Genomic DNA, 18,986 nt, shown 5'->3' on the forward strand with positions numbered 1-18,986 from the left:
CGTGTATCTGTTTTAGACAAATGTGTGATGTATAAAGGGCAATTTGTTGTTAAAGGAGCTCTAGAATCCCAGAAGGATCAGAATTCCAGATTAGGAAAATCATTTTAACTAAAGAAATAAGTTTTTGGATGTGGTATTCTATCTATATATAGGGAGGTTTTGAAGGGCAACAGGGATTTGATCTGCTCCTAATTCAGCCTTGATTAGCAAATGTCAATTGCTGTTAACACACACACACACACACACACACACACACACACACACACACACACACACACACACACCTTTCCTTATTCTCTTTCATACTTTTGGGGTATACTTGAGAACATTTCTTTTTGTAGAAATTGAGTTTATGGGGAGAAATTCCTGAAATACGACTTTGCATGGAAAATTAATAACATGAACATAATGTTTGTTATTCTCCAAAGATAGCAAATAATTGAGGACAATCTCAATCTAATCCTAGAAATGTGCTAAATGTCAAGGATTGAACTATTAAGAAAAGACAAATGCCAGGTCTTCTTTCCCTACCATTCTTACTAAAAGATGGTTTTATCAGCTGCTTTTCCCAGTTGGGGAAATCCTTCATTACACAAACTGTGTTTATTACCGAGAACTGACCTTTCTATTCATGAAGAATTGAAGACATAAAGGAACTCAACTCCTCCTGGTGTTTAGAGAGAGCCAAGAGAGAAATTCTGGATGGTTGGAAGAGGGAACATGTTGCACAATCAATCAGAAGCTGAAGCTGAGAAGTACACAGCTGTGAGAAGAGAGAAGGGAAGACATTGGAGACTTGGAGGCAGCTTTCCAGACGGGATCATGCAACACCAGAGCATATCATGTAGTTTTCAGATTTCAACAACAAGGGGTAGGGAAAAAAGTTAGCCCGGGGGTGGGATCTATCATGTGTCATGCTGCACAGTGGTAGACCAGAGAGAAAGAGAGCAAGTCATCAGAAAAAGCAGCAGAGTGTATTTTAGGTATTTGGTTAACCCGGATAAGGACAGCAAATGTCATTGCCGAAGTCATTGCCAAAGAGGAAAAATAGTTCTATACATTTCTATTTTGGAAAATACTTTAGGCTAGCAAGTTTTTTTTTTTTTAAATAAAAATCTTAATTTTAGAGTTTTAGAGTAGTCTTATATGTGCAAAATTTATAAAGGTAAAGCTTATATACCCAAATTTTGTTATTAATGTCTCATATTAATAGAAGGGAGTTGTCATGATGAACTGGTATTGACACATCATCATGAACTGAAGTCAGTATTTCATTAAGTTTTTCTAAGATTCCTTTTTTTTCTGTCCCAGGACCCTACCCAGAGGTGACAGGCTGTTAGCTGCTGTGTTTCACCTTCTTGGTTGTGAGAGTTTCTCAGACTGTTTTTTAACTAAACTTAAATTTAGTTAAAATTAATTAAATTTAGTTTTTGCCTTAACTAAAATTCTTCTTTGTGTGTGTTGTGTAATGACTTCCTTCTGATATAAAACAGCCTATCTTTCAGGGCAGTTCTTTAAAACTCAGGAAATATAAATATAAAACAACTCAATAGCTTCAGGAAGTCCCTGAAACTGAGCAGACCCCTTCCTCCACAGGTGTACATAAGCAGTAAGGACTGCTGAAATACACTCTCAAACCAGCTTGGCTGCATAGAAGAGACAGATCCACTGAGCTGAGGGAAAGAGGCTCAGACCAAGCTGCCAGCAACTGTGCAGTGTGCTCCAGATTTTGAGATATTGTGAGCCATCATCCATGCTGGGGAGGGCTTTGGGTAATACAGCTATTTTGGGGTAATTTTTCTTCTCTCACCATGTTCCTTTTGTTGTAGAATATTATTTTAAGTTGTGTTACTTTTTTATGCTCTGGAACATTTGTTTAATAATGCAAAGATGTGTTTGATAAAATGAAATTCACCTGCGGTCAGGAGGCTGAGTCAGCAACTAGCTGACAGGAAGTGGTAGGGAGGAGCCAGGTGATAAAGGGTTTTTAAGTAGGGGAGAGATGAATGAGGGCTTTTTGGAGAATGTGAGAAAGGAGAGGAGGTGAGCTACTTGCTATTCAGCCTCTCTGAGAAGCAACATTTCACCTTAATCTTTGAATATTGAGTTCTTTAGAGGGACAGAGATTTAGTTAATAAAACTATTTATAAATAAACTATATTTATGGGTCTGCTATCAATTCTTTAGTTGTACCACTGAAAAGCAAAGAGGAAATACTACATATGCAGCACATACTTGGCAAAGGAATCTACTCTAAGTGGGTACAGCAAATCAACAAAGCCTGTAGAAAACTGAACTGAAATATGGGAAGACTTAAAGATTAGGTGTCTGTGGTATTTGTTTGTGCTCTAACAAATGAAGCTTGCCTGGAGATCAGAGTGCAGAGCTAGCCACTAGTTAACCACAGAGGCCAGGCAGTGGTGACACACACCTTTAATCCCAGGACTTGGGGTCTCATACCTTTAATCCCAGTATTTGGGAGGCACATACGTTTATGCTGACTCCCCATAGGAGGCCTTATCTTCTTGTAGGAGGGAATGAGGAGTGGGTTGGAGGGGAAGAGGTTGGAGGGGTGGGAGGAGGGAAGAGGAGAATCTGTGGTTGGCATGTAAAATGAATAAAAAATTTTCTTAATAAAAAAAAGAAAAGAAAAATGTGGTTATGGCCTGCTCCTTTGTCTTTCTGATCTTTCAACATTTACTCCTATATCTGACTCTGGGTTTTTATTGTTAAGACCAATTAGAATTTGTGCTACAGGTGTCTTGATTTAAAAAAAATATAATATCTCTGTCTCTGTCTCTGTTCCTCCCTCCCTCCCTCCCTCCCTCCCTCCCTCCCTCCCTCCCTCCCTCCCTCCCTCTCTCTCTCTCTCTCTCTCTCTCTCTCTCTCTCTCTCTCTCTCTCTCTCTCGTGTGTGTGTGTGTGTGTGTGTGTGTGTGTGTGTGTGTGTGTGTGTGCCTTTGTGCACTTGAGAATGCAATGGCACACGTGTCGAAGTTGGAGGACAATCATGGGAGGTGGTATTCTCCTTCTATGGTGTGGGGCCTGGCAATAGAAATCAGGTAGTCAGGCTTAGTAGCAAGCACCTTTACCCACTGAGCCATTTGACCAGATCAAGGTCAATGATTAAGTGATTTCAAAGCCAGTAGCCTCTTTCTTTCTCTCTAGTGGGAGGACTGGATGAATGGATCTAACATTCTTATCAGCTGTAGGTCCTATAGCCATGTGATTTACCCTTTTACTTGTTAATAAGTAGAAGTAGTATGTGCGTGCAATATTTGATTTATACTTTTAACAGGTAGAGATTATGATATCTGTTTTTTTAAAGTTGTTCTGTGCATAAAGTTATTTGATTTGGTCTAAGATGCACTGGCTGAATACTGTATTTGCTACCAGGGCAAGAATGTTTAACATGGATTTTCTGACTCTTGAAGTTTAATGTTTCAGACTTTAAATAGGAGTAGGAATGCTCAATAAATGTAGAATTAAATGCAAAATTGTGTGTATATATGCATGTGGCCCAAGGTTGTTTTCAGCATCCCAAAGAAGTATGTTCCATGTCCTAGTTCAGAATAGGTCTACTTAAATGTATTAGAAAAATCTAAAATAAGTAACAGTGTAATAAACAAGATAAGGACTTATTACTTCCCTTTTGTATAGAAGAGCCTAGCAGCTGAGAGCTGATATTGCTGTACAGTGTCTTCTTGAATCCATGCTGCTGTCATCCTCAGCAGATGGCTTTCATGCTCAAGGCTACCTCAGGGTCAGCATGGATATCCCTCTGTCTCCCCACCCACAGGGCAAAATGTTTTCTACAACCTTCCATTATTCAAACCCTCCTTAAAGAGCATTCAAAGATATTCCACAAACTATACACACGAGTGTCACTGACAAATCCTGGCTGCACAGAAGTCTGGGGGTGTTTAGTTGGGCATACTTTGAAGAGCTAGGTCACTTGGGCAGGGTGCACATTAGAAGCTTTAGAGCTCAGAAGTCTGAGATTAATTTCACTGGGCTAAAGTTGAGATGTCAGCAAAGTTGGTTCCTCTGGAGCTTTGAGGAAAGAACTGTTGTTTGTTTCGATTTTTAGTACCCACCTGTATTCATTGGCTCATGGTCCTTTCTTTTACCTTGAAAGTATAAAACTCTATACTTGATGTTAGACCTCACATTGCCATCTCCTTCCCTCTGACTTTACATCTGCCTTCTAAGGACAGGAGCTACATTAACAGCACAGGAATCTCTCTGTATTGTAAGATCTTTAGCCTACTAACATTTTCAAGGTTTATTTTGATATACTCTTTTGTTCTGTAGCATAATACCACCCCAGCTAGGCTTGTGTCCTATTCCACAGACTTCCAGGTTTTGGGGATATGAAATGACCAATCTGGAGATATATTACACTGTAGAAGCCACCCTGGCAGCATCTCATACATGTTATAAATCTGAAAGTACTGCTAAATTAGTGCATGTTTGTGATTGAATTGAATGACAGTGCATGAAGGAAGGGGATCCTTTTTCAACTTCTGCTCAGGGAAAGTTAAATCCATTTCTACATTCAGCCAATATTTATTCAGCATCTACTGTGAACCAGGCATTGTTGTACTCTTCCTGTTTCTGAGTGTGCCTTTTTTTGATCATAAATGAAGTCATATTCAATTTAAATTTCTGTGCCTTAAGCCAGAGACTCAATTTAGCACTTTCTCATCAAGCCAGTCAGTTGCCAAGTCTTTTTGATTTAGCCTCCAGAATAATTCTTGTACTTATCTCATTCACGTATGCCAAGATCCAAGGCCAAACTACCATTTTCTTCTTTTATTATTTATTTGTTTGCAGGGTCTCACTATGTAGTCCCAGCTGGCTTGGAACTCACCATCCTTGGTCTCAGCCTCTGAGTGCTGCGGTCGTAGACCTGCACCACCACTATGCCTGCTTATTTCCCCTTCTGACACTGTGGTGCCTTGCTAGGCTGCTTCTCTGAGTTGTGCTCAGCTCCCCTCCGATTCATTCTCACCATGCAGAGCTAGCTTTAAAAATGCAAATCTAATTATTTCAGCACACTTCTTTAGGTTTCTTTTGCTCTTAAGACAAAGTCAAAAGTTTTATGAGGGCCTTGTTAAGAGGGTCTCTGATTAATTCTCTGGCCTTGTCTGATCTTCCTTTTTAGTCTCTTGAAAGCAAACGTAAGATCTCAGTTGTGGGTGCCTGGACGGGTCTACTCTGGTGACCAGCCTAGCAATAACCTAGCTGTCATCATAGAGCCTTTGTCCATTGACAGATGGAGGCAGATACAGAGATCCACAGCCAGGTATCAGGCTGAGTTCTGGGAATCCAATTGATGAGAAAGAGGAGAGATACTGCAGGTGAGGGACGTCGAGATCACAATGGGAGGATGGGCAGAGATGACAGACCACACTAGTGGAAACCCATGAACTGTGGACTGGTGGCTGTGGAGTCCCTATGGGACTGGACTAGGCCTCTGGACACGGAAGATGGTTGTTTGGCTTGAACTGTTTGGGGGGCACCCAGGCAGGGCGATTGGGATCTGTCCCTGGTCTATGGGCAGGCTTTTGGGAATCTGGTGCCTGTGGAGTGATGCCTTGCACAGCCTTAGTGCAGAGGGAAGGGGCTTGGACCTGCCTAGGCTCAGTGTGCTGGGCTCTGCTGACTCCCCATGGGAGACCTTGATTTGGGGGATGTGGGGATGCGGGGTGGCTTGGGAAAGAGGCCTGGGGGGGGGTAGGAGGAGTGAGAAGGGAGGAGGGGGGCCTGTGGATAGCATGAGGAGTGAGTATAAAATTTCTTAATAAAGAAAAAAAATTAAAGATCTCAGTTGCTTTAGCATCATTTCACAGGCTGTGTCCTCTGTCCAGAAGAGCCTTCTGCTGTCAACCCCCTCACTTGGTTTCCTGTGTTGGGGAAGCCTCTCCAGACATCACAGATGAAGGGAATCTAGGGGGATCTGGGAATCTGATGCTTCCATTGCAGCTCCTTCTCCCACCTCATTATTTAAATACCATGTAGCATGGGTAACCCACAGTATCCAGCTTCTCTGTTGTCATACCCTGGTGCCTTGCATTATGTTTCATACATCCCGGGCAATCAGAAAGTAACCAGTGACTTGGTAGTGGATAGTTTGGCTGGTAACTGTAAAAACACGTGAAACAATCTGAAGCAAGACTCAGGTGTCTTATTTTCTTATGAACCCGTACTCACTGATGGAAGATGATGGACTGCTTTCACCTCCATGGTTAGTGTCCTGCCAGGTCACCCATTTTCAAACTTTCATGTGTTTCAGAGCCATCACCTGGCTGGCTTTTTAAACCACAGTTGCATGGGCTTGTTTTTAGTTTCTGGCTTATGCCTTGTGGTGCCTGACAATTTTCATTTTTCAAGAATTTCTGGGTCACACTTGGAGAGGCATGAGGACAGACTCTCAGCCAGCAGTTCATCAACAGGTGATTCCATCTCTTAGTTGGGAGGAGGTATTTTGCTCAGTTTCATGGTTGTTCACAGGGTGAATTTGAATGCATCCAGGAAGTGACCTGTATTGAGCTGTGTTTTCCTGATCCACAACCATCCTTTTCTAGAGGATGCTGAATGACTATAGTAATGGATCAGGAACAGTGAAAACCAGCTTGGAAATCTGCTGAGTAAGACCTTGGTCCCCAGAAATTCACTACATTTGGCTTCAAATTAATTTCCAGTCATGAAGAGGTCAGTTAAAGAATGCATTTGTTGCACAGTGTGTATGAAGACTATCATCAGATTTTATCCCATTTGTGAAGATCTGTGTATAAAGTCTTGGATGTTGTGAGGTACATGGCTAGCTGTCTGAATTTTGTTGTACACAATTTAGTTCTGTGGAGCTACATTTCATTTTGTAATCGAGCACCTGAGTAGAAGTGTTTTTGAGTCAAGGTAAACAAGCAAGCAAAACCACCTCTGGGCTAAAAGGAATAGAATGCCTGCTATCCCTCAGTGTTGTGAGCCCAATAAAGCTCCCACTTGCCATTGCACGTATCCAAACAGCAAGGTGCAAATCAACCATCACACATTTCTCTGCCTGGGGAGCCATGTGCATTCCTGCGTGAGCAGAAGCGAGCTTCAAGCGAAGCTGAGACAGCTGCTATTCCAAAGCTCCAGATCTCTTAGGAAAGTCAGAGGAGAAAGTGGCTTTTAAAATAGAACTAACAAAAAGGAGACAGGTGCACAAATAATCATTGATTATTAGCTATGGAAGAGAGAGTTGGGGCCCATACATCTAATCTCCTTATGTTACAGGAAGGAAAGCCTCAGAGAGGCAAAGTCACCTGCCAAAGTTATTGAGCTGAGTAGAGGGAGATACAGAACTGGAAGTCAGGGCCTCTATTTCCTGGGCAAATACTATTTTCATGCTGTCTTATACTTAATGATTCAGCTCTTATGCCTGAATTATGTTCAAGATAATCAGCAAGTCAGGAATAGAGTATCCCTCTCTAAGATTTTTCTCTTCTCTTGGGAGAGAAGCATATTCAGGTTTGCCTGGTAGTAGAAAGCAAGGGGACCCAGAGTACCTTCACTTTTACTTCCTCAGATATGACTTGGAGGTCAGACTTTAAGCTTGTATCAGAGAAACCTGGGTCAGCATAGACAAAGGGAATGTTAGGGCTGAAATTGCTTTTCCCTCTCAGATTTTTATCCTTGTGCTCATGGATCTTTGATAAATGTTCAAATTCAGCATATAGAATCACTTCAAAACTTTTATTAAAGTCTTTAGGTTGTATGGATGAGAAGCTCAAGACTGGCACATATGAAAGTGGATTAATAAAATAATATAGCAATTAATGTAAGGCTATTAATATAGTGATTAATATCAAGGGCAAAGAATGATGTGCCACTGAGCCTAAATGAGATTGGAATGAAAGACTTCTCAGAGGGCCTTACAGTTAGTCAGTCAATGAATATTTACTGAATATCAGTCACAGACTAAGTACTTGGGGACACAGGACCAAAAATGTCAAAGTCATTGTCTGAAAGAGCTAATATACCAATGGGAGAACCAGACATTAAACATTCAAATGCGGTAATACAATGGATGTAAACACTCGGGAATGCTAGGAAATCAAATAGAGAAATATAGCAAGTAGTGATAGGGTAGGGTGGTTTCCTTTGGGTGAGGTGGTCAGGAAGGTTTCTTTGAGGTCGTGTTCCGTTATAAGAGGAAGGTAGGCAGAGGAAGATCTGGAGAAGATACTTCAAGTGGATGAACAGTAACTGAACAGCTGTGAAACTGAGCTGAAGTTAGAGACACAAAGGATGGAAGTGAGTCTGGCACAGCTCCAATGCAGAGCCGAGTTGTGCAGGAGGACATGATCCCAAGTGTAAGAGGGGAAAAGATCACACAGGGCAATCAGGATCTTTGGGGTTTTTATTTTCATTTGATGTTGTAGTTTATCCAATACGATACAGCGAGATGGTAACTGGTTATTATTATTTATAGTTTGAAGGCCATCGTAATCATTTTGTGGGAATGATGATGGGATGATAGTGAAGTGATAAGGGTTGGTCAGGTTTAGAATAAGTTCTAAAGGTGAGCTCATAACACTTGCTGTTATATTAGATATGGAATATGAAGGAAGGAGAGGAATTAGAGATAACTTGCGAAGTTGTTTTTTTTTTAACCTGAGCAATTAAGTAGATATTGGTTCTATTTATTGTAAAGAAGTAGATTAGTAAGGTGTGGACTAAGGTATCAAAAGTCATTCGGCCAAGAGAAGGGTAAGGAAATCAGTAAACAACTACGAGAAGATGTTGAATAGGAACACATTTCAACTGAAGCTTCACAAGCAAGTTACCAGAATGTGTTTGAAACCAAGGGATTAGAAGAAACCATCTAGAATTGAGGTTAGAATAAAGTCCAAGGCTGGATTTCATGAAGAAACGTCAGCGTAGGAGACAAAGGAGGAGGGGTCTCAAGACCAAGGGGGCAACATTGGCTCTGCCAGTGCTGTTGAGCGGTCAGGTACCTGAGGACGTTCGCTGTCATCTGTACCTTTCCTAAGGGCTGTCTCATGATGCACTGGGGGCAAAAGCTTTTGGGTTGAGAAAATAGGAATCAAAGTAGCGGAACTAGAGAGGGTAGACAAGCCCACTGAAAAGCTGAAAGGAGAGTCTGACAGTCAAGGAGGAGGATGTGGGCTGCAGGAGGGCTGACGAGGGCAGCTGTGCACACCAGTGTACAGAGTTCAGTAGAAGGGAAGAGAGGCAAATATAAGAGAGAAAGGTTCCCTGTAGAAATTCAGGTTTGAAGAAACTTAGTTGTTGGCACCTATAACTTAGAGGGAAATGAAAGCATTCCTATTTTATTGCACCTTTTCTCCATGGAGTATGAGCTGAGCCACTCAGTCCTTCATTTCCCATTCTACAGATTACAGAGGTAGTGTTTCACTCTCTTGGGACTTTAGTCTGCACCTACTATGAGACTGTCTTTGGTCTACAGTGTAGCTTCTGATGAGATTCTGTAGCTTCAGGGGCCAACGTGAACTGGCCGTGGTTCTTGTATCTCTTATATATAAATTCTTAACAGAAAATGTCAGGCTGGCTTAGGCTGCTTTATTGATTTTTTTGTCAGTATTTCTGATATGATAGTTCTAGCTAATCTTGGCTCACTAGCACAAACATGTAGGCTAGTCTAGTCTTCTATTGTGGGTTAAAAAAGATAATATGGAATAAAAGGAGTTTTCATTGCATGTGGCTGCTGTAAAGAATTTTTTCAGATATGGTGGCTTTAAACAATGGGAATCTGGGGCCTGGATGGGTGGTTCAGTAGTAAAGAGTGCTTGTTGCTCTTCTACAGGCTCTGAGTTCAGTCCCCAGTACCTGTGTCAGGTGATTCACAACCACCTATAACTCCAGCTCCAGGAGGTATGACACCCTCTTCTGGCTGCATACACTTGTGCGCACGTATGTGCACACGTGTGTACACACACACAAGTTAACAAGAGAACAGCAATGGGAATTCTTTATATCACAGTCATGGAGGATAGAGGTCAAAGGTGTTGGCACAGGCATATTCTCTTCTGATTCCCTTGGAGACAATTAGTTTCTAACCTTTTCTAGCTTCTGGGGGCTGCCAACATACCTTGACATTTGTTAGCTTGTGGTGGAAGTGGGTCTCTTCTGTGTGTTGGCACCTCACAATCCTGTTTTTATTCTACCAGATAAAGGTGTATGTAGTTGCACTGAGGGTCACTTATATAATCCTGAGATGTCCTCAGAATCTTTAATGGCATCGTTTGCCACACAAAGTAATATTATTTTCTCTGTAAGACAATAGTTACAGGTTCTAAGGCTTTAGGATATAGATCTCTATCTCTCCTTTGGGATCACCATTTAGCCCATCATAGATAGATACTTGAAAATATTTTTTAAAGCTTTTCCTTTGTTGTATATTTTGCAAAGAAAAAATGGGACAAAAGATGCAAGTATTGATTCAAGATTTTGGTTAAATCAATCTCTGAATGACTGTCTCATCAAAAAGATTTATGGTAGCTTAGGTGTATTGATTGCCAGTTCTACCGAGAAATAGCCTAAATTGTACCATTTTGGTTACATGATTAAAGAATGCATTTGAATCAACTCTGTTTCTTTTTGCTGGGCATCTATGCTCACAGAAAGGAAGCAACAGATAAATGGGAGAGATATTGTCTATGTAGGTATTTTTCCATCTAATCTAGGATTTGTGAAGTGTAGTCAATTTATTAAAGAAGCAATCTGCTATTACCTTGCTGTCCTTTCTTGTCAATCAAAAAACAAAAAAAAATGTACAAAAATAGAATGTAGCTTCTAGGCTTAGGAAAGGATAAGAAGAAAAAAGTCTGCAGCATTATTAAGGCTGTTGGTTATTTCCTCGGTCACATTGTGTGTTCCTTGTGAAATTCCCTCATCTCGTTTCCTGGGTTGGTGGGAGCAGTAACACTGCTGTCTTTGTATTGACCTTCCAGGAGGAAATCCTCCTTTGGATAGTTCTGTTTTTCAGGGCTTTCCCATCCAGTCACCCAGTCCTAGTCACAGCTGTTCATTAGAAATGCTGAATTATTCTAAGTGATTGTTACTGACGTCCTATTTTGGGATGACTAAAAATGTCATTGTTTCCTGTGAGAGGCACTGTCCACACGCTTGCATCCCTTCCTGACTTGACTTTAGGTTAAATACAGCTTTGTTTATTCTGTAGTCTGTGGGGTGTTTCATGGTGTCCGTGATGGTGAAGACTGCCTCTCCAAGGCCCAGTTCTCACCTTGAGGGTGAGGATGGTTGTAGCTGTTTCATGAAGGAGGAGTGCATGATAAATGTGGGGAGACTCCTTGTGGGTTGTCAGCTGGCTGAGGAGATCGTTGCTCATTTCTACCTTCAGAGCAGTTGCTAGATCTGCTGATAGGGAGCTGTGGTCCACATCCAAAACCAACTCCCTTTCTGTTAAGAGCCAGCCATAAAGCGGCTTTCTGTGGAGCCATTTGGGATGGATTAGAGAGAAGCTAATCTACTTTCCACAGTGTCAGGTGGAAAGGATTGTATTTAAATGAAACACCAGAGCTCTGTGTCTTTCAAAGTACATCCCCTAAGAGGGCAAATGGTCTTTAGCCTTTAGATAAACAAATGAATATTCTGTGTCCCATCTTCAGACTTGAATGGACGTTTTTCATAAATCTAGATGATGGTGACATTATGTATAACCAACTTATCTCTTACTTTGTTTCCTTTCTCCAGGAGAGAGTTGTATAACGTGGCTGGCTGCCTAAACATTGAAAGATGTTTATTTGAAGATGATAATGCATCTTATTTTTCTCTTTAGATCCATTGTCTTTATCTTTACTTATGTTCACATTTTTTTTCCTAAAGCTTTTCCTCGTCGGTGGATTCTTACAAAGGTATAGAATGGAAACACCCATGTCACCTTGCAGGTCGTTGGTTAGTACAGGAACTGTGCATTCGACACCACCACTTTCAGTCTTTGCTTAAATTGAATATTGAAGAGCGTAGCTGGCCTCTCGTGGTGAATAGTTTTGTCTCAAGCTTAGCAGGCTGTGAGGCGCCCGGATGCTTGTCTAACCGTTGTTCCTGACTTTTTGTGCGAGTGTTCCTCAGTGAGATTGACATGGGCATTGATAATTTGAGTAAAGCAGATTGCTCCCCACCGTGTAGGTGGCCTCACCCAGTCTGCTGAGGGAATAGGTAGAATAATAGGCTGAGTGACAATTCTTCCTCTTGACCATCTTTAAGCTGAGGTATCTGTCTTCCCTTCCCCTTGGATACAGATTCAGACTGGACAAGAACTTCATTTGCCTGAATCTCTTTCTTATGAACCATAGAACAAGGAACTCCCCAGCTTCCAGGATTGCAAGAGATAATTCATTAGAGGACCGCACCCCCTCACACTTCCCAGTTTCCATACCCACACAGAAACACACCCACACCCACACCCACACCCACACCCACACACACACACACATCGTCGTTGTCGTCATTATCATCATCATCATCATCATCATCATCATCATCATCATCATCATCTTAGGGGGATAAATAAGGCAGAGACATACACTTGTGTCTGAAAGTATAAGCTATCAAAGTCTTCTAGGGTCATCCCAACAGGACACAGAATTTAAAGAGCTTCTTTTGGAATATTTGAACAGAAAATTTTTTTGTCATAGATTGGAATAATAAAAAACCCATAAGTTCATAATTTTAAACAGATGAAGGTAAACCATATTGGCATCCTTTCTAGGTTTCCAAAGCACAACTCATTGTTCTGAAGAGCCATCATTAAAGGGAAAAATCAGCTCTCCTATAGACTGTATTTCACAACAGCCATATTTCTCCCTCTCACACACTCCTGTGTGTTAAGCCACATACCACAAAAATTATGCTTGTAACTCAGTAAGTTGCAGACAATACTTGTTGGTGCAGTGGAAAGTGCACCCCATAGAAAAATGTGGGGGTAGCTCCTTATCAGATGTAAGGAAGGACCTTCAGGATTTGGGCTGTCATCGCATGATGACAGGAAGGATTCAAGGGAGAGGAGCCTTGCTCTAGAGTAACGCTACAGAGGAGAGAGGATGGCTTTTTTTTTTTTGGTAATTAATAACTGTCACAGTGTAGGCTAAGTATGGTTAAAATTATACTATTTACTGAATATCTTGTATTCACTTATCTGGAAAAGAATGATGCTTGATTTTGTTGTAGTCTGAAGAGTTGACTTTATTTTTGCCTTCAGACGAGATAGTATTATGGAATGGCATTATTTCCATTTTGTTTCTTCACAGTCACAAGGTGAATTGATGTTCCTCGGATTGTTTCTGTCTAATGAGAGAACTCTGCATCCTGGGTGTGAGTGTTAATCGAGCTTCCAGAGACTAGGGGTTGCGATGTCTCAGAGATTATACAGGAAGAAGTTTTTCTTTCTTGTTCATTTTGTTTTGTTTTTACACAGAAGAACAGCAGAAATGAAATATTTGGAGGGAATAGAAAATAAGTGACTTTAAGGGTTTATTATAAATTGTGTTGGTTATGAATTGGTACGATGGATGTTTTCAAATATTCTTACCTGTTACAAGATGAATTCTCAGGCATTTAGGAGCAGAATGATGCGATGTTTGGTCGTGGCACCAGGAAAAAACATAAAGGTTGGAAATAGAAACACAGAATGTCACTAACACTTACAGTTGGGGATGAAGCCATGCTGACTCTCCTTTCTGCTTAGGGTGTGTCTGAGGAGCTCTTCTGTCGTCGCTTCATGGGGCTGATTATCCTCTTGTCTCCTCAGCAGGCAGAGCACCACTGGCTACTGTTTGAAATTAAAATGGGGGAACATAGTTATTGGCCTTTCTTCTTAAATCCTCAAACAGAATTAGGTCTGTTTTCTGAAAATCCATTCTATTATCCCAGATACGATTTCTGTTCAATCTCTACTTCATATAACCTCCATGGAATGAGGGGTCCTTGAAATTACAAAAATTCCCAATTGTTAAATATATAAAATGCTCTATCCCCTTCTGCACTGGGTTCTACAAAGTTACATAGTTATCAAAATAAAGGGACATTTATTAAAATAATCTATTATATTATAGTATAGAGTGTAATTAATTCTTATATGATAGCTGTTGGTTTTTTTTTTAGCATTTTAAGGATAAGATGATAGTTAGATGATCAGTAATATTACTTTAGAAATTTCTATAGAATTAAATATTTTGTGACATTTCCCACTCAGAAGCAAATATGTTATAAATGTTCAAATTTTAAAATCCCTGGGAGCTGGGATAATAGTTTCTGACTAAAAATGGATCAACACAAAATTCTAAAACCTAAGCAAGCATTAGTTTTTTTTCCTCTTGGGCTATTTTCAGCTTTCATCTTGTCCCCAGGGAGAGAGGTGAGTAACTTTGTTCTTCATTTATCCACACTAAATACACATCTGTCTTCTCTTTACTTATGCCTTAGATTGGCACATTGGGTTTCTAATCCTTTTTAGAGTCTTACTGATTCACAGATACTTTCTTTATGAAATACTGTGTGTGTATGCCCTTATGCAAGGAGGTTCCTGGAGAATTCTGTGCTATAGAGTACATGGTGACCACCCAGTGGTGCACTATGCTGAGTTGCTACTTGTGGACTGTCTCTTCTGAAATTCTGCAGGAACTTTTATAAAGTAGACTGAACATTTATATGATCCCTCTGCTTGATTCTAGGACATGGCTTTATTTGCTTGTCAATCAAAATTTTAGTAAATGTCACATTTATGATTTGATAAATGCCACCTTTAGAGTCTTTTCATTTAACAATGATGTTGATGGCAGCAAATGGGATATTTTTCATCCATGGTAAGAACAGGTGAGTACCACTGCCACCGACGGTCACAGTTCTTAAATATTTCCTCTAATTTATGGGGCTATTCCTCTGCCTTCCATTCCTTCCACAGATAGACCAACCCTGCATTTTAGAAAATAATCAAATAAGGCTACTTGCTCCCAGTTAAGTAAGGGTAAAAAGGAAGGAGGGATCCAGTCTTTTCATGTTTGAGGCTTCCAAATGAAGAAATGACTTGAATCTACAAAGAGGGGGAAAAGCAAGTGGTGTTTCATACGAGTTTTAAAGGAGAGGAAAACATAAGGTAGACAGAGAGAGAAATGAATAAAACTTCAGAGATTTGAAACAGCTTAGTACATATGGTGAACTTCAACTAGTTCCTTCTTGCTAGAATGTGTGTTTACAGATGTGAGCAAGCATGTATGTACGTGTGTCATGGGGAGCAAAATAGAGATGGTAATATTAAAGAAGGTATAATAAATGATTATGATGCTATGCACAAAAATAGGGTAAGAGATATGTGTTTGTCTATTAGGAAAAGAAGAAGCTTATTTTGGAGATGATAGAGAAATTTCGGGGTGTTGGCTTCTTAAAATTGTTTTGTCTATATCATAAACTTCAACCAACAGTCCAAACACTCATATAGAAGTCCCATTATATCTTTGGAGATTTCACAGTTTTCAAAGCCATGTGAAGTGTTTATTCATTTATAACCACATTTCTTCGTATACGAGGATGAGTGTAGGTTAAGCTTAGGCTTTAGGTACATTTCTTTTTTCCTGGATTAAAAAAATAACTTAAAAATTATTTAAATTATAATTTTGTCATTTTTCTCTCCCCTTTCTTCCCTCCAATCCCCTCCTATATACTTCCTTGTTCTCTTTCAAATTAATGCCCTCTTGATTAATGTTTTATATGTGTGTGTATGTATGTGTGTGTGTGTATGTATGTATGTATATTCCTAAATACATAAATACAACTGGCTTAGTTTGTATAACGTTACTTGTATGTGTATGTTTTCAGGATGACCATCTGGTATTGAATTACCAATTGGTGTGTTCTCCTTGGGGAAGACTATTCCTCCCACTCTGAGTATTCCTTAGTTAACTGTAATTCTTTGTCTAGGGTTGAGGTCTCATGTGCTTTCTCCCTTCCATGGTAGAGGTGTCTATTTGGGTTGTCCTTATTTAAGTCATGTTTGGGTAGCCATGCTGGTAAGACTTCATGGGTGTAGCTTCTGACATTTCTAGCTGACACAAACTCAGAAACAATGTTTCTGCCTCTACTTTTGCAATGATCCCTAAGCCTTAGGTTAAGGAATTGTGGTTTAGGTGTATCAGTTGGGAATGTGTTCTGAATTTGGAATGGTTGTAGTTTTTTTTTTATTTTTTATACAGAAGTTTCCTTGATGAAGGATGAGAACTATACTTATCTGTGGGTATAAGCATAAATGTTTAGAATACAGTTAGGGATTCTGCTTATTTAGTAAAGTGGTGGTTATAGCTTCTCCATTAAGATCCATGACATCCCTAGCCTTATGTACTAGGCTTGATTTCCCCCTTGTTGATCAGGTCTTAAGTCTAATTAGAGAGCTGTTGGTTGTCCCAAAGGTAAGAGTGCCAGCATTGTGCTCTTTGGGTTATTGGCCATGTTGATCACTGTTGTGCTTCATAGGCATCTTAGCTGGGTAGAACTATAGGTAGTTTCCCTCTTGTGGAAGCATTCTTCAGAACCTTCTGGTACCATGAAAGCTAGTCCTCAGGGAGGAGGCACTCTGGTTAAATCTAGCTTCTGTCCTCTGGGTCTTGTGTCTGAAGTGCAAGGTAGCTTCAGCAATAATAAATTACTTTATATCTCTAGTAGATGGTCAAGAACAATAGCAATACCCTGTAATACTTGGGAGTCTCTTGGATAGCCCTGAGCAACAGCTCCAAAGATGACTTCTCATGCATGCTGTTGAGGTTTTTGTTTGATGGTCTATGGCTCTCAGGAGGAGCATTGTCAGTTGGACACATTTCTTGTGTCAAGGGCTAAAAACCATAAGCATGACAATAGTCTAGTTATTGCTTGTATATATTGTATATAGTTATTGTACTTATTATATATAGTTTTTCTTATATTAGTTATAACTCTTTTCTTTTTTCTTTTATTAGAATAAAAAGGGGAAATGTGGTGATACTTTATTTGTGCTGAAATTGATATTTTATTTGTATGTTAATAAAGTTTGCCTGGAGATCAGAGGTCAGTGAGCCATAAACAGAAGTCAGGCAGTGGTAGCCCATGCCCTTAATCTGATCACGTGGCAGACACAGTCTCTGTGTGGCCAAGGACATAGCCAAGCATGGTGACATGAGCCTTTAATCCCAGTACCAACCATAGAGACCTAGAGGTCTGTACAGACAATGATGAGAAAGTCATGTGGCTGGGTTTAGAGGCTATGAAAAGACAAAACAGAAAGACAATAAAAGCACAGGTCAGACAGAAAGAAACTCTCTCTCTCTCTCTCTGAAAACTATTGGCAATGGTATGCTAAGGCTAGTCATGGCTATTTGCTCTGATCTCTTTGACTATTACCTCTGTATTTGGCTCTGTGTTTCTTATTTTATAAGACTGTTGAGAAATTTGTCTACAGTTCATTGAATGTAGGATTTGCTGAAGTTCTGTAGGAATACCTGTGTGACATGTTAGTATTCATGGAAGAAATGTACTTGCAAGTACTTGCTTTGTCTTTCTAGAAATCTGACCTCATGTTGCATTACATTTCCTTGAACCATCATTAGGGTTTTGGCGATTTTCTTTAAGCTATCTATTTCATACATCCTGTTTGTGGTTAAAAAAGAGGACTTAATTTAATTAGTATTTACATTTATACTTTCATGTCTCTGATATAATTTCAATCACTGCTTTTGTATAGAAAAGCATAAAGAGTACAGACATTAATATTTTTAAGTAACAGTTCCAATTAGTTCTTTGATGAACTTCACAGCAATTAATTCATTGTCCTTGGGAGAAGATAGTGTTTATTTCAGTTTATGCTGTAATGGGAGATACTACTCTAAATGTCTCCAGTGGTCAAAAGATGAAAGTGTCATGGGAATACATGCTCTCTCAGTTAATAAAACAAATTACCATCCCTTTGAAGGGTTATGTGTAATAACAGTATGTCTGGAGAAAAAGCAAGTAGGAAAATCTGATAGTTTTTGTAGTGGTGTTTAATATAAGCCTCTGAGTGATTATTTTATCAGTGGCTGCAGGACTGTGGTGCTGGGTGGGACCTAGAAACTTCCAGCTACAAGTTTTGGCTAAGAGCTGCCTGGGATTAGCTGCATTTTGATTTTGCTGGAACATTACATTCAGCTCTTCCTAACCAAGCTCTGAGATACAGTAGATACCTTGAGATTTGCTGTCCTTCAAGCTGGTAAATCCTGAACCCATGCCTTCTTGGTGAGATCATATTGTGCAGAATGTTCACCAAATGTTTGGTTATTTATGGGGGCTGATCACACTACCTATGGCAGTGGCTAAGACTGCTTTTGTTGACTATTGAGGTTCTGGAATTCAGCTGTGATATAGTGGAAAGATCTGTCTCTGTTTCCAGGGTTTGTGACCTCAACTAGAGCGATACTAATGGCTGAAGACAGAGACAATGGGACTGGCAGAACATCCTACCCTTTGAGAATATCAAGATTTCTCCATGTCCTCACTCATATGATTTTACTAGCATAGTGGGTGTAGTGTAACATGAATTGTTATGTGATCTCTTATAACATGTCTGGCAAGTAGTACAGTGTTATTCCATAATATTCACTTGGTATCTCAGGACTAGACTCTCATTTTGGCTTATGGCATAGAAGAGAGATTTAACCCTGAGCATCAAAACTAGATGGTGTAGAATACCAAATAGATGGTAGGGGCATTTTAGAAGCTGGCTATGATACCAAGTCATTGTCAAGGCTAGAAGGCTTACTTCTTTAGTTCACTATACTCTTCACTAGACAAGCAAAAAATAAAAACAAAAATAAAAAGCTTATTCAGGGAAGCTGTTCTTCCTCAAAGCACCCTCCTTCTGGCATCATGAAGAATCTAATGTTTTTTCCCCCGTTGGCTTAAGCTAACTTAAATTTTTTTCTATTGGATTATGA

The 18,986-nt window shown here is 39.9% G+C and overlaps 1 long non-coding RNA gene across 1 annotated transcript; it reads right to left on the reverse strand.

Moving 5' to 3' along the window:
* Nucleotides 1-621: 621 nt before the first annotated feature.
* On the reverse strand, nt 622-18,384 carry LOC143268767 (uncharacterized). The gene is made up of 3 exons (XR_013044892.1): nt 18,237-18,384; nt 13,702-13,825; nt 622-763 (listed from the first exon to the last, which is right to left on the reverse strand). It is a non-coding gene; the product is annotated as an uncharacterized LOC143268767 (long non-coding RNA).
* Nucleotides 18,385-18,986: the final 602 nt, after the last annotated feature.

This window comes from Peromyscus maniculatus, chromosome 15, assembly GCF_049852395.1.
Source record: "Peromyscus maniculatus bairdii isolate BWxNUB_F1_BW_parent chromosome 15, HU_Pman_BW_mat_3.1, whole genome shotgun sequence".
NCBI lineage: Eukaryota > Metazoa > Chordata > Mammalia > Rodentia > Cricetidae > Peromyscus > Peromyscus maniculatus.